The 13,937-nt window shown below is 41.9% G+C and overlaps 1 protein-coding gene across 1 annotated transcript in view; it reads right to left on the bottom strand.

Moving 5' to 3' along the window:
* SLC7A14 (solute carrier family 7 member 14) overlaps positions 1-13,634 on the bottom strand; it is a 106,021-nt gene extending 92,387 nt beyond the window's left edge. The window contains exon 1 of the mRNA XM_080655436.1: positions 13,464-13,634. The gene's annotated coding sequence lies outside the window, so the exon portion shown is untranslated. The remainder of the gene's footprint in view (positions 1-13,463) is intronic.
* Positions 13,635-13,937: the final 303 nt, after the last annotated feature.

Here is a 13,937-nt window from a genome sequence, read left to right as displayed (position 1 = left end):
CCTGTATTCTTCTGGTCACAACTCCATGGCACTGAAACCTTTTGTGGCTCCAAAACTGCCTGTGGCTTAAAGCCTAAGTTCCTTAGCTTGGCATTTAAGTTCCAAGAGAGGTGAGTTTCACTCATCTTATAGCCATTGAGCTAGTAATGAAAAACTTCTCTAAAAAACTCCAATCAGCTGAGCCCCAAACAAATTCAGGTAAAGATCACCATAGTGTTCACTAAGGAGACCAAAAAGCCAACTCTGAGACCTTTGCTTTAACATTAAAGCAAAGTTACAATGGACCAGTGATGTGACGCAGTCACACCCTTAAGTTACACCTTAAACATTCCAATTGGCAATGGATATTTTCCTACTTTTTGATTAGAAATTGGCCCTGCATACAAGCTGACTTGGAGATTAGGCTGGAGAATTTACTTCATTTTCTAATGACAGTGATTTTCCGTTGGATTTTTGTTTGTTTGTTTTGGTTTTGGTCTTATGCTAGGAAAGGCTTGATGTCCCTTGTCTTAAGAGGAGAAAATCACCTTAAAAATCCAAATAGTTTCCTGACTATAAATTAGACCTCTAGGCTTGGTAAAGTTGGGATCATTAGTTAATGGCTTCATGATGATGCCTCTTGTAAGTGACGTTTAAAAATTGGGGCCAAATTGAATGATTCAGAGCTGAGAAAGAGCCGATTGTTTATTTATGTGTAAGATGTGCCTCTTACTTTCAACTGGTAAAAGCTTTGATTAGCGGGGAAAGAAGTCCATCTTGCTTCTTCTCACTGGCTAGAAAATGCTCCTGTGGCATCTCCCACCTCAATTCTCCCCTTTAAGGGGAAGTACATTAAAAATAATGCAATTTCCTCTCCCTCCTTTGTTTGTTGATTTATTTTTGTTTTCACTCTCTCATTCAATGTTTTTCTTAATATGCTCTAGTTAGTCAGTTAAAATTAAACTTTAGAATTCTCTTAAACTGAACAAAATGACCTTCCAAATTACTTTCAAATCCCCATTCTGTTTTGCTTAATAAATATCCCTTCAGCCATTAGTTCTCCCATTATAGCTTTTTAGTCTTCCTGATCTATGTTCTGACTTTGGGTTATCACACAATCTCAGCCTTTGCTGAAAGTAATGAGTTCCTGTAGGCAAATGAAAATACTAAATGTTCTAGAATATTAATTTATTTTTAAGTCTAGAGATACAGTGTGTGTTGCTGACAGTTTAGGGTAAATTTGCCTAACAGAATCCATTCATAGGAACCTTGAAGATCTAGACCATTGTTTTTGTAAGTAGTAACTTGCATTACATTGGGCCTGTAATTTTGTTTATTTGACAGTTATACGAAAAGAATTCAAATCACTTTACTATTAAGAAAAGCAAATCAACCCAGCCAGTGTGGCTCAGTGGTTGAGCATTGACCTATGAACGGAAGTGGGGAAAAATACAGCATCAGAAAAGTAATGCAAAAAAAAACACAAACAAACAAGAAATGTAGGGAGGAAAAATAAAGTGAGAAAATCAAATCACGGTTTGATTCCTGGTCAGGGTATATGCCATGGTCACGAGCTTGGTCCCCAGTGTGGGGCATGCAGGATGTAGCCCATCAATGATTCTCTATCATCATTGATGTTTCTATCTCTCTCGTCCTCCCCCTTCCTCTCTGAAATCAATAAACATATTAAAAAAAAAAAAGGAAAACCAAAACAACCAATCTTGAATGCAATCCTCCATAAACTCTAGTATTGTTTTATTTTAGCAACAATATCCTGAACAGTGGTTCCTCTTTTTATTAATAGTTTTTAGTCTTTTTTTTTCCCCATTGTAACTTTAGTTTTTAGCATATTTGTTGAATGAATAACTAATTTTTTTTTTTAAAGAGCCACTCTTTTTTTCTTTCTTAGATGGAGTGATGGAGGCCTAGAAAAGGTATGACTTGCCCAGAGTTCTACTCAGTCTTTGGACCTCTGGATCCAGTCCTCCAATAAGGCCATGAAGGTAAAGCTGCAGTCATTCCTATTCATGCACTCATATAAGATACACTAGAGGCCCAGTGCAAGAAATTCGTGCATGGGGGGGGGGGTCCCCTCAGCCCAGCCTGCACCCGCTCCAATCCAGGACCTCTCGGGGGATGTCCGACTGCCGGTTTAGGCCTGATCCTGGGATCAGGCCTAAACCGGCAGTCGGACATCCCTCTCACAATCTTGGACCGCTAGCTCTTAACTGCTCACCTGTCTGCCTGCCTGATTGCCCCTAACTGCCCCCCCCCTGCCAGCCTGATCACCCCTAACTGCCCTCCCTGCCAGCCTGGTAGCCCCTCACTGCCCCCCTGCCAGCCTGGTCACCTCACACAGCCTGTTGCTCAGTTGTTTGGTTGCCCCTCACTAACCCCCCTGCCAACTGGTAGCCCCATGCAGCCTGCTGTTCGGTCATTACTGTGAGGGCGTTCTGACCAATTTGCATATTACCCTTTTATTAGTATAGATTAGGATTGGTCTCTTTCAGTAAAAAATTTTAAATTGTGGATGGGCAGACTTTGGGGTTAGCACAGCATTTGCATCTTGACCATAACCCTCTCTGGCTATGAGATCTTGGATCATTTAAATTAAAAAATCCTCATATGTAGTATTGAGATAATAATACCTACTTAATAGGATTAAATGAGTAAATGTGAGCTGTTGTTACTATTATCACAAGTATTATGATGTAGTTATCCTTGACTTTAGGAACACTCACACCCTGGCTGGGTAGATCAGTTGGTTAGAGCAGTGGTCGGCAAACTGCGGCTCGTGAGCCACATGTGGCTCGTGAGCCGCAGTTTGCCGCTCTGTTGACTAATGAGTTTGCCAACCACTGACCTAGACGCTGGATTCCAATAATTACAGGCTGTTGTTGTTCCTTGTGATTAAGTCCCTATCACAGTGGTCGGCAAACTCATTAGTCAACAGAGCCAGTTTGCCGACCACTGGGTTAGAGCATTGTTCTGATATGACAAGCTGTGGGCATATACAAGAAGCAACCAATGGCCCTATCAGCATGGCTCAGTGGTTGAGCACTGACCTATGAACCAGGAGGTCACAGTTCGATTCCCTGTCAGGGCACATGCCTGGGTTGCAGGCTCAATCCCCAGTGTGGGGCGTGCATGAGGCAGCCAATCAATGATTCTTTCTCATCATTGATGTTTTTATCTCTCTCTCCCTCTTTTTTCCTCTCTGAAATCAATAAAAATATATTTAAAAAAAGAAGCAACCAATGAATGCATAAATAAGTGGAACAACAAACTGATGTTTCTTTCTCTGTGTCTCTCCCTCTCTCTCTTTCTCTAAAATCAATTAGTAAAAAAATATAAGAAGAGCACCAACTTGTCATATTGGAATCACATATGTAGAGAGATAACATCATAATGCTCAATTGACAGTTCTCCCCAGATTCTTAGTGTACTGTGATGGCACCATAGTATTTATTTATAACTGTAGTTTGTAATGGACTTGGGGCAGGAAGGAAGAACACAGGCTAGTCACTAATGTAGTATTGAAACAGGGAAGTCTTGCTTCTATCTTGACAGTTAAGTTCTATAGTGGCATATTTTAGTTGTCTGAATTAGGAATTTATTTCTGGCAAGACAGCCTATACTCATTCAGATATTTTCTTCCTCTGTGTTCTGATGCTGGAATAGAAAGTGTGTCAAAGTCTGTGTGACTAGGAAAGAACTTAAAATGAATCCCAAGCTGTCTATGTAGTTTGTGCCTGCTTGGAATCAGGATAACCCGTCAGCTCAAAGGAAAAATAAAAATAGTCAAATGGTTATTTGGCCTCTTTCAGAGCAATGATGTTGTCTAGTTTTTAGAAAAACCTTTTAAATTGTGGATGGGCAGACATTCGTTCCTTTGACATTTTGTGGATGAGTCATAGTCACTCCATGCATGTTTTCTGTATTGAGAGTGACTAATGGTTACAGTTTCAAATGTCAGTGTCCACACTCCGTGATTTCTGACAAGGGTAAACTAGACCCCAGTCTCTTAGAACAAAGTCAGATCATGGTACCCTCTAAGATGAAATAAACAAAACCAGCACAAAGTCCAAGAGATTTGCCCCTTACAGAAATGAATCCAACCACTAGGGTGGTTTATTCATGGTAAATGGTTAAACTGGGGCACCTACCAGAACTCCCTAAAGGAGACTAGCATGTAACTAACACGAGATAAGCCATGAGTTATGAAGTAATAACATGTCTAAAATAATATCCTAACAGTAGATACAAACTTCATAGATTAAATAAAGTCTCCAGAATCTTCCAAAAGAATTTGCCAAAGTTTCTCCAACACCAGAGTAAGGGGAAATAAATAAGACACTCTATTTGAAGGGCTCAGGTATCCCAGTAACCTGACAGGAGTTCTTGGGTAGAATTTGGAAGAATTCTCTAGTCTCTGTTGCAGCCTGCATGGCACAGTTCATGAGACTGCCGAACTGCATTAATCCTGATGGTGCTCACAGGTCATCTTTGATCACTCATTTGGTTTCCTCACTATCCTAATACCAGGAAGGGAATCACCTGGGCAACACTCACAAGCATCCCCCATTGCACATGACTCTATTGGCAGCCTCTCAGGATTGGGGCAGCATGGTTGGGTTTTACATGACTTTTTGATAGAACTGATAGGATAGAGTTTCTGTACCTAATAAGCCAGGTCAGACTGTGAGACAAGCACAACCCTATGAAGTCCTGCCTGAGATGCCAGTTCTTGGATTTATCTCCCCTTTCCCTTATCTTTTCAATATATTTTTTACTGCAATATCACCTGTTTTTGGCTTAAAATTCTTCCTCGGAAGACAATGTGAGTTCCATTGATTTTCTAAAAATATCTATCACTGTAAATTTTGTGTATACTAAATTAGATGCACCATGCTGATCGATTCAGGAAAACCACCTTGCCCCTGAAGCAGAAATGGTTTGAGAACTGTCTTTTTTCATTTTCTTAGTTACCACTTAAATTCATCCAATTACTTAAATTCATCAAATTACCCAATCTTACTTAAATTCATCCAATCACCCAATTATCAGGTCTCTGGGATTATGAATCTAATAATCTGCCACTTACAGTGAACTTTGGATGAACTTTGCTTCATTATAAAATGTTGGGAGCCATGGACACTATTGTCTTTCTTCATGGGCACATTGCTTTCTGTGGTAATCTTCAGCTGAGTGACAGCATTGAGTGTATACAAGGGTGGGCAAAAGTAGGTTTGCAATTGTAATAAAAATAAATAATACAATAATCCTATATAGAAAAAAGCTAATATGCAAATCAAGCGAATTACAGAATGACCGGTCACTATGACGCGCACTGACCACCAGGGGGCAGATGCTCAACGCAGGAGCTGTCCTCTGGTGGTCAGTGTACTCCCACAAGGGGAGCACCACTCAGCTGAGCTCATGGCTGGTGAGTGCAGCGGGGGTGGCGGATGCCTCTCCTGCTTCCACAGCAGCGCTAAGGATGTCCAAGTGATGACTTAGGCCTGCTCCTCACGTGGAGTGAGCCTAAGCCATCAGTTGGGCTCCCAGAGTGCAAGAGGGTGCAGTCGGACTGAGGGAGCCCCCTCGCCCCCGAGTGCACGGATTTTGTGCACTGGGACTCTAGTTTGAAATAAAGTAGCATGCTCCTCAAGGGAAAATTTTCACAGACCCCTTGACTTATCAAGTCCCAACCATCCCTGGAGTCACGCATGCTCCTGACAGACAGACATCCAGTAGATGTCACTGGATAGCACCTCCCCAGCTTTACACAGCCAACTACCTCAGACCTTCTCCTGCCTTGTAGCCCTTTTTGGTCACTGAAACCCCTCAAAAAGCAGAAAAATCAAACTGTCTCTACCTGTCTTCCCAGGGAAGACAATAGAATCTCTGAAGATCTGAAAGTCTTTTACATCACTTCAGATCTAGAAGTTACCATAGAGATGACCTGTCAGAAGCACTAATGGTGATTTGGGCAAGACAATTCCTTGCGCAAACACCTGAGCCCACTACACTAAACGCCAGAAGTGTCTACCCCATGTCTCTGTGACAGTCACAAGTAGCTCCCCAAATTTACAAATGTCCCCTAGGGGTAGTCATACAGCCCCTGTTTGTGGTTGAGAAACCCTGGCTAAAAGCACAGAGAGATTAATGAGTTGGAGGGGGCTTCTTGTAGAAACTTCTGGGGGCTAGTTTGAAAACCATTGATCTCTGACTCCATATTTTACTTCTCAATAAAATTATTGGAAGTCCAGTACCGATTCTGAGCTGCTGTAGACTTCATATGAGTATGGCTAGATTTCACTGGGGGAGAAGACCAGAAGCAAATTCTCTCTGTTCACATCCATTGGGAAATTAACAGCACATTACTCCAAGCAGTATTTCTCAGTGGAGAAGTGCTCTTCTAGCCAGAACATGTGGGCAAAATGGAAATTCCCCAGAGAAGGGGCTTGTGTGTTAAGTGGCCTATAAATGGCACATGCCAGTTATCTGAGAAATCTGTGATTTTTCAAAGAGACAGTGTAGCATGATGGTTAAGAGCACAAACTTGTTAGCTGTATAGATTTGGGCAGATTATTTAACTACTTTCAGGTCCAGGTTTATTGTCTGTAAAATGGGGATAATAACATTACCAACATTATAGGGTCACAGTAAATGTAAGTAAGTATTAGCTAATCATCATCATCATTATTGTTACTGGGTGAAATACTAGAAAGAAATGTCAGAATTGCCAATAAATAAGTAATAACATAAAAACTAAAAACCTTGATTTTTTTTTATTATTTGGGCTGAATGAGGCAGAGTATGAATTATTCACGTTCTTGGCTCCATTTTATAGAATGATAGAATGTTATAGCTTGCAGGACCTGAAACACTACTTAATCCAAATTCTTATTTTAGAGATAAAGATGATGAAGATAACAGGAGTGAAATCATTGCCCCAATTCTTGCAGCAAGGATTCTGGGGTTTTAAATCCTTTTCTTCTGACTCATAGCTACATCCATGAAATTTTTACCTGTTCACTATCCTTAACCAGTAGTTGGTTTACCTGGATGTGCAAAGGGAAATAATCCAAAATCCAAAAACATCTACTTTTCTACTCCTAGCAGCTCTGGTAAAAGTTTGGTGGAAGAGGTTAAATTCGTTGACTAAAGTTTTTATGCCTAATAAACAGGTGCATGATGTTAAAAGATAGATGCAAAGAGCAGTGGATTGCAAGAGAGGAGGCTGAAGTCTTACTCTGCCTCTGTTATTAACTTGAGTGATTGTTCTTAGTCTCAATTTCTGTTTGTAAAATGAGAGTTGGGTTATGTGATTGTTAAAATATTGGCACAATAATATATTTTTTAAATATAATCCCTAATAAACAGTTAAGTCTTTACAATTATGAAGACCATTTTGTCATTAGAACGTTCAAACACCTGGATTTAATTGTTTTAATTTGCTGATTATTAAAAACAAAGAGAAAAGCAATTTAAAAAATGAACAGGCCATGGAAACCAGCTTGCTCATTTGTAGGACAGTTTATTGGGTTGGAATATTTTGCCTTTGGCAAATGAGAATCAGTTAATTCCAGGCATTTGCTTATTGACTTGCTAGAAGAGAATGATCTATTTTTCTTTCATTTTTGTCAATAATCACCAGTTAAAACTTTTAAAGGGAGGCCCAATTATCCCTGGAAAAGGATAATATTCTGTGACCTGCCAAACTGTGATGTCACTAGCTCTCCTCTAATTAATACATGTGCTTTCATTCTAAGGTAAGTTCCTTCTGAATTTAGAAATAGTAATCGCCTGCAACAATCATGAAGGCCAATCAAATACTTTCTCCAGGAAATAAGTACCTCTTTAAGGTAAATAGCACACAACTCCATTCACGCATTGTGTTTATGAAGTTGTCTCATCACAGTCAACTGCAAGACTTTTGGGCTGACACAGCTCTTGTTCCCTGGAGCAGGGAAGCAAGATATAATTCTCAGATGCAGTCTTTCTTGACCATCACTGCCTATGTTCCCAGAGGGGCTAAGAGTGTTTGTCAGGGTTAAATTTGACTTTCTGTGTTTGTCTCTTGTTTTATTTTGCTAAAGAAAAATGCCACAGGGAATATTCATTTCTTGTTAGATGAGTGCATGGCATGAACTGACCTGGAACAATGGTCTGAATTCAACCAATATTTATTGAACACCTATGTGCCAACTTTATAGGAGTTTTAAACACCCCATGACCTCAACATTTCTGTGCCAATAAAATCAATTATTTTATTGATTAAATGAATGCATGCTACAGCCATCATTTCAAAGCCACATTACCAGTTCTCTTTATTTCCTTGGTTATAAGATCAGTGAAATCACTCAAAGTAAAGACAGTAAAAGTTAAACTCTTTTCAGCTCTGAGATAATGTATTTTTTTCCCTTTCCAAAATCCAGGCCTTTCCAAGAGATAAAAAAAGTTCCATGAAATAAATAAACCATGACTCCCAACAAAAGGTGTTTATTACTAACCCCAACATGATCCACCAGAGGCCAGAGTTGACAATCTCACTAATTTTTTCTTTAGTAATATAATTCCATATGCAACACAGTCCTGAGAATGGTATGCTTGAGCAGCATCAGGGATGAGAGTATGTCTCAGCTAAAGGTAGGCCAACTAGGTCTCTAAGAAAGGAAATAACCTGCCAGAGCTCATGGAACTAGAGATAGAATCTAGAGCCCTTGGCCATACTTATGAGATGGGTAGAAGCTCATCTCAATTAATAGTTAGTAAAAATATTCCTTTAAATCTCCCTTACCCACTTATACTGAGGAATACCCATAATACTTTTTATATTTTCTCTAAACTCCTATTACTATGACAAGATAATTATTGACAATAGACTTAAAATTATTAGTTACAAGGAAAGAACTGTTTCAGACTTACTGAGACATCCTAGTGTTGTTGTTTTTTTTTAATCCTAAAGGAAATGTTCAGGGACAAATAAACTAAACCACAAACAATATTTCAATTCATAGAACCTAACCAACCAGAAATCTCAACAATGCAAATGGTATTTTCTTTGGCATTCCACTTTTCACTGAAAAAAATGACAACAAAAGCAAAGTACATTTATACCAGAAATTTAAACATTCACAAATGCATTTAGTTAACACTACCCTATTTGTTTATTACAGTTATATGCTCTACTATACCATCTACATGAAATTATCAACCATTACAGATTCAACCATGCTCCTTACAAAGTACTTTTATATACCTACACTTTGAGTCTCATTATAGCCCTTTTAGATAGGTATAGCAATTCTCATCAACATTTTACAAATAAAGAAATTAAGCTCTATAGGGTCTTATAATGTCACCAAGTAGTAAATGGTATACATACTATTAAGTCCTGTATTCTTTCCATATTTATTATACTATACTTACTAAGACAAGATGCACATATATACACATACATATACATATATATATGTTGTTACATATATATGTGATTATATATATGAACTTGCATTCTGTATAATAACTTTCAAGCTATTTCTAAGATGGAATTCAAGAAACTAACAAGACCCATCTATGGAACATTTTACTCTGTTGGTAAACTAAAATCCATATGAAGCAAACCCCAGAGGTCACCAGCTTCTTCAGTGACACATGTGTTCTTTTTGCTAGCCTTATTGTCTTGAGCATCTTTGGGTTTCTGGGAATGTTCTAGGCACATGTGTCTTTTTCTCCTTTTTTGGCAGAAGTTTCAAAGTAAAGTCCCAAGTCTGTTTCCCAATTCCAAATTCTCAGTTGCTGTGAGGATGTTTTTAGCACTTTCTAAAGCAACATTGTTCAATAGAACTTTCTGCATGATGGAAATGTTCTATATCTGCACTGTCCAATAAAGTAACCACTAGCCATATATGGTTATTGAGCACTTAAACTATGGCTAGTGTGATTAAGGAACTGAATTCTTAGTTACATGTGGCTAGTGATTACCATATGGAGCAGAGTAGCTCTGGATAATTTAAGATTCTGGTTCACAGGGCCCAGAGCATCCCAGCAACAGCATTCTTGCAAAATAACCTAGCACAATAGAAGTTATGTATTTAATTATGAGTTATGCCTTAATTGATTCTAGATGGGTTTTGAAGCAGAATGTTGATATGCGCATTAAAAAGGCATATGGGAATCTTTAAGTAAAAGATACCAAATGGGGGGGGGGGAGGATATGTTGTGGTAACTATTAAGGAATAAAAGCAGAATAGTGTTATTTGAATTGAATTTTAATTTCTAAACTCTACATATTTGAAGCAGATTAGAACTGTCCAATTCAATATAAAATTTTTCTCCTTGCCAATGTAATTACTAGGGCTACAAAAATTCAATTAAAGAAGGTGAGATATTACTGTGGGCTGAAATAGAAGCAAAAAGAAATGAATAGGACATCAGGTTCTGCTGTATATGAGAGTGGACTAAAACTCTAGGATCACCTCCAATGGAATTATATATTTGACAGAACTGTGAAGATTCAATAAAATGATTTATGAAAGAACTTAGCATAATGCCTATCCTGCAGTAAGCATTTGATAGATATTAGCACTTATAATGATTATTTATTTCTGCCTATATCTTTTAAAGACATCTTTTAAATCCCTATGAGAATATAGGAAGCTGCTTAAGGTAATTAATTTTGGAAAAATTATTTTATTGGGAACAGATCATAAAAGATGAAATATAGACAACATAAAGGCATGAAATGCCAGACTGCCATCCCCATTTATTAAATGCTGTCATAGGTAGAACTGTTACAAGGAAAGTGGGTCAGATGTCTCAGGTACATTGGGTCAGACAACACTGGAATAGTGAGACCGGAGGGGAAAGAATAGGAAGAAAAAGTAGCTAAGAGGGCTGATTGTATTTTAGATGTTTGTATTTGTGGTATATTACTGAGTATAGTTCATTGATGGTGATGTTATTGTCAAAGATAATCAAGGAAGGCATCATGGAAGAGTATTTGAGGCACAAGGAGAGTAGTGGAAAGGGTGCTGGCCCTAGAACCAAGTCAACGAGGTTCCAATCCGTATATTCACATGACTTAGACTAATGGCCATCTTCTGGTCCCCAAATACTCCTTCTTGGAAAATTGTAGTGCTGGATGACCTTAAGATTATTCCTGCCCCAAAACTCTGACTGTGAAAACACCAGTGGGCTCTAGTCCTCCAGACTCCCTGAAGCTCTGCTGCTTTTCAGGCAAGCCTGCTGCGTTAGTCCTCTGACTTGTTTTTGCACTCTTGAAGCTCAAGTTGAGTGAACAGTGTTATCTCAAGCAGCATGCACAAAAGCAGTTGGAAGGGTGGGAGTGAGTGACAGTGGGTGGGTGAGCAGATTAAAGAGGAAAAGGTTGGAAGAGAGTAGTGTGTGTGAAAAAGAAAGCAGTCCTTTCTCCTTTGACATTCTCTTGCTATATTTCCCAATAATAGCTATCCAAAGCCAAATGCCAAAATGAAGGCATGAAAAATAATTTGGACTTTGGAGTTAAGCAGACCTGAATTTCAATCCAAATTGTGGATTTGAGATGCCTAACTTCTGGGTTTTTGTTTTGTTTTAAATCTCTAGGATATTTATGGTTAGCAGTTTATGGCGATTAAATGAGATAATATTACCCAGCCGATAATATGTGTTCAGTAAATATTCTCTTAATTTTGCCTCTCTAAATTTGCTTAATTCTTTTCCCATCTTACTCATAATATAAAACACTAGTCAAAGCAATAAACACGCAGGGATGCTTAGAGATCTTATCTAGAGGATGTAAACAGCCTGCGGTGGGGAGAGAGGGTACTGAACAGAGAAAAAGCCATAGCCCATAGCCTAGTCTCTCCGTTAATGCAGACTCTTCCTTTGGGTAATCTCACAATTTTCTGGTTCCTCAAAGCCACGGAAATGATTATTAGAATAGCACTCCTAACTGCTTCTCCAACGCCGCCAACAGAAAGATTCACTGCGCAGTGGAGGAAAGAGAAGAGGCACCACGTATCTTATACCCATCGGAAGTTAGCTAAGCTGGACCCTGGAGAAACACCCGCTCCTTGCTCCTCTACCCGAGGAAAGCAAAGACACCTTTATCCGTCTCTCTAAGTCGCTTGCTCCACCTGACCCCTTTTATTTGGTTCTACGTAGTTTCTGCTTGAGGGAAATACTGGCAAGCGGTGAGCCGCCAGTTCTCTGGAGGCGTTCGCTCCCCGCCTCGGAGAACTTTCAGGACCGCGGACAGCGCCCACAAAGGCAGTGGGCTCTACCGCCCCAGGCGGGCTCTACCGCCCAGGCTCCTGCCTGGGGCTATCCTGGCCGAAGGAGGGGCTGGAGGAGGGGGAGAGGCGGTTATCATTTTGTGATTCTTCTCCAACTCTGGCCGGTGACTGGCTCCAGAGTTGGGCGAGAAACCCTTCCCCAGAGCCGGTTCCTTTGCACCTCTCAGTTCAAGTTCTCCACGAACCAAGCTTTGCACAGGTAGTGGGGTCAGGAGTGTCAGGAGCAGGCTTGCTGTTCCCGTTTCCCCCCATTTTTCCTTGACCTTCCTTTCGCTTCTAGTCATTTGGGACTTCTATCTTATTCTTCAGTCACAATATAAAATACCTACCCGTGGGGGTGGGAGGGTTCCGCGGGGAGGAGGAGTTCGGGACTGGGTCCTGCGAGGCCACACTGCCCTACTCTGGCCCCCTGGATTCGTAGGAAACTGATGTGCTTTAAGATGTGGAAAGAGAGGAGGCTCTGACGGGGTAATAAGTGCGGGTGAGAATCCTTTCCCGGGGCGGCCCTCTCCCCCCTCGCCCCACATTTCTCCCATCACGTTCTCCTCGCAGCCAGGCGCGTCACCGCTCCTAGGGGACAGATGTCCCCGGAGCGCACCGGCCTGGTCAGGGCACCGGGCTCCGCTGGAGTCCCTTTGAAGAGTTTGCTCGCAGGTAAAAGGGCAGGCGTTGTCCCGCCCTCCCCGCGGGCTGCGGCGGAAAAGCGTCTCTTTTCCGTGGGCTCATTCCGAGCCGAGAACCGAGCTGCGGGAGCTGGGTGTGCGCCAAAACGGGAAGGAAAAGAGGGGCCCGGCGTCTGTAGAGCCTCGAGCGGCCCGGACCTGCTCGTGGCTCCCTCCTCTGCCTCTCTCCCTGGCCGCCGTGAGGCTGCTTCTGCCCCAGCCCCGCCTGGCAGCTCCCGGGAGTCGGAGCCCGGCGTACCCAGACGCTGGAAGCTGTCCGGGCCCCATTCCGGGCCAGAGACTGGGAGAGACCCCGAACCAGCTCCTTGTTCCTTCCAGGGGACCCCTTCCCGGGGGGTCAGCACTCAACCTCCTCGCCATGTTCCTGCTTCCTCCCTCCCAGTGGCTTGGGCTACCTGGTTCATTCAACCAGAGACATCATCCCATCTGCGGAGGTCCAGCCGGATGCCGGGGGTGCCAGGGGCACAGACTGCGGCGAAGGGGGACTTTCACTCACCTGAGGGCTAGCGGCGATGAACTGGCTGCCGGGACTGGTGGCTGGCGGTCCGCACTTACAGCCGAGCTCTCTCCCCCACTGTGATGCGGGGCGCTGATGGCAAAAGAAGGCTGGAGGCAGCCGCTGCTGCTGAACAGCTCCTCAATTATTCAGAGAGCCCCCCCCACCCCTGCCCGGGCCTGCCTGTCATCTCTCCAGCTCTCCTGTCTCCGCCTTCCTGAAGTCACGTGAGCGCCCCCCCCCCCCCGCCACACACACACATTACTGAGCCCAAGCTCCCCCCCCCACCGTCCCTCGACTCACTCTCTCTCTCTCTCTCTCTCTCTCTCTCTCTCTCTCTCTCTCTCTCTCTCTCTCACAAACACACACACACACACACACACACACACACACACACACACACACACACACACACACACACACACCACACCACACCAAGCTATCTGTCATGCTCAACCCCTCCCTGGCCTACTG

The sequence above is a fragment of the Plecotus auritus genome (assembly GCF_963455305.1).
Source record: "Plecotus auritus genome assembly, chromosome: 2".
NCBI classification, from domain to species: domain Eukaryota; kingdom Metazoa; phylum Chordata; class Mammalia; order Chiroptera; family Vespertilionidae; genus Plecotus; species Plecotus auritus.
The sequence above is the reverse complement of the archived record's forward strand: the minus strand, read 5'-3'. Positions and strand labels throughout refer to the sequence as shown.